The 2,069-nt window shown below is 53.2% G+C and overlaps 1 protein-coding gene and 1 long non-coding RNA gene across 4 annotated transcripts in view; one reads left to right on the top strand and one right to left on the bottom strand.

Annotated features, from left to right (window-relative positions):
* TPK1 (thiamin pyrophosphokinase 1) overlaps window positions 1-2,069 on the top strand; it is a 716,169-nt gene that overhangs the window by 449,518 nt on the left and 264,582 nt on the right. The window lies entirely within an intron of this gene.
* LOC109291893 overlaps window positions 1,231-2,069 on the bottom strand; it is a 6,348-nt gene continuing 5,509 nt past the window's right edge. Inside the window, exons 2-3 of the long non-coding RNA XR_002095978.1 lie at window positions 1,623-1,865; window positions 1,231-1,329 (exon numbers count right to left, since the gene is read on the bottom strand). This is a non-coding gene — a long non-coding RNA (uncharacterized LOC109291893). The remainder of the gene's footprint in view (window positions 1,330-1,622; window positions 1,866-2,069) is intronic.

Raw genomic sequence — 2,069 nt, 5'->3', positions numbered from 1 at the left:
GACCTGCCTGTGGATGCATGACAAGGTGCGGTTGGCCTTCCTGACTGCATCCCCACAATGGCAGCCCACGTTCATCTTGGAGTCTATAATGGCTCCAAGATCCTTTTCTGCCTCTGTGCTGACGAGATGGGAGTTCCCCAACCTGTAGGTATGCTGCTGGTTCTTTCTCCCTATGTGCAGTACCTTGCACTTGTCAGTATTGAATCCCATCTTATTCTCATCCGCCCACCCTTGTAACCTGTCAGATCCAATTGCAACCTGTCTCTCCCTTCCAGCATGCTCACTTCTCCCCACATCTTAGTGTCATCTGCACATTTGAACAAGGTGCTTTTCACCCCCTCGTCCAAGTCGCTGATGAAGATGTTGAACAGTGTGGGCCCGAGGACCGAGCCCTGGGGGACCCCACTGCCCATATCCCTCCAGGTCAAAAATAACCTGTTCACCACCACTCTGGGTGCGGCGCTCCAGCCAATTGGCATCTCATCTGACTGTGTAGGCATCAACACCACAATCTCCTAATTTTTTAACGAGAATGGGGTGAGAGACAGAGTCAAAGGCCTTCCTAAAATCCAGAAAGACTACGTCCACTGCGACACCTGCATCCAAGGATTTTGTGACCTGGTCATAGAAGACCACCAGGTTGGTCTGACAGGACCTGCCTCTAGTGAACCCATGTTCATTGCGCCTAAGCATACACTCCCCTGCTTGCCCCTCGCAGATGTGCACCTGGATAATTTTCTCAAAGAGCTTCCCCAGAATCAAGGTAAGACTATCAGGCCTATAATTTCCTGGGTCCTTCTTCCTCCCTTTTTTGAAAATGGGGACCACATTGCCCCTTTTCCAGTCCTCCGGCACCTTGCCAGAGCACCATGAGTGCTCGTAAAGCTGTGCCAGGGGTCCTGCAATGACCTCTGCTAATTCCCTCAGCACTCTGGGGTGGAGATTGTCATTACTGTAGAGATATTTAAGCCCCCCGCAATGATGGGTGCCCTTAGTACCCCACTGTCCTGATCTCTATCGTGCCCCTTAGTGCTTACCTGGGCTGATCCAGTGCATTGCTCGTGGCTCACTGATTCCTAGGTTCTCCTTATTCTCTGCTTCCCCATCCCCCAACGAACCTAGTTTAAAGCCCTTTGGAGGAGTTCAGCCAACATTTAAGAGAACAGACTCTTATCTTTAGAAGAGAAATGAAGACCATCTCATCCAAGGATGCCCCTCTCATGGAAGTACAGATCATGTTTGTAGAAATCAAAACCCACATAGTGGCACCAACTCCGGAGCTGCACGTTGACTTCCTTGATGCAAGCATCCTGATGCTGACAGCGACCGCTGACCAGAAGGATGGACAAGAAGATCACCTGCACCCCTGATTTCCTAAGCCTGGCCCCCAGAGCCCTGTAGTCCCTCATGACGCGGTCTGGACTACTCCTGGCTGCATCATTCATACCCACATGAACAAGGACCATGGGATAGTAATCAGAGGGCCGGATGAGTTCGGGAATTCTCGCAGTGATGTCCCAGATCCTGGCTCCGGGTAGGCAGCAAACCTCCCATGCCATGGGATCTGGTCAACAGATAGGCCCCTCTGTGCCTCGTAGGAGGGAGTTGCCCACCACAATGACTTGGTGTCTCTTCCTCTGGCTGCTCGGTTGTCACTCAGCCTGCCTGGTGTGTGTTGCAGACATGTCTTCCCCTGCAGCTTCCTCTGGTGCATCATCCTCCAGTGCTGCCAGGACTTCATGTCTGTTCCCCAGTTGTGTTGGGGAAGCAGTCACAGCCACTCACTGTCTAGCTCTGGAGGTGACCGTCCTCCATTCAGCTGTCCTGGGACTCTCCCGTGATGTCTCTGCGCTAGGTGTCTGGTCCTGCAGAGAATGAAAGTATCCATCAATCTCATCCCCCGCAGCCTACTTATCTCTGCGTGGACTTCCCTCACCTGGGCACATGTGGGACAGGTCAGGGAACCCCAGGTCCCCATGTTACCCGCAGGCCTCAGAGGTCCTGCCAAGCAGCCCCCACAGACAGGGGGCCAGGACACTGCTGACCATCCAAGTGGCCTGTGTGGGTGG

The sequence above is a fragment of the Gavialis gangeticus genome, unplaced genomic scaffold, assembly GCF_001723915.1.
Source record: "Gavialis gangeticus isolate Ggan-Ray unplaced genomic scaffold, GavGan_comp1, whole genome shotgun sequence".
NCBI classification, from domain to species: Eukaryota; Metazoa; Chordata; order Crocodylia; family Gavialidae; genus Gavialis; species Gavialis gangeticus.
The sequence above is the reverse complement of the archived record's forward strand: the minus strand, read 5'-3'. Positions and strand labels throughout refer to the sequence as shown.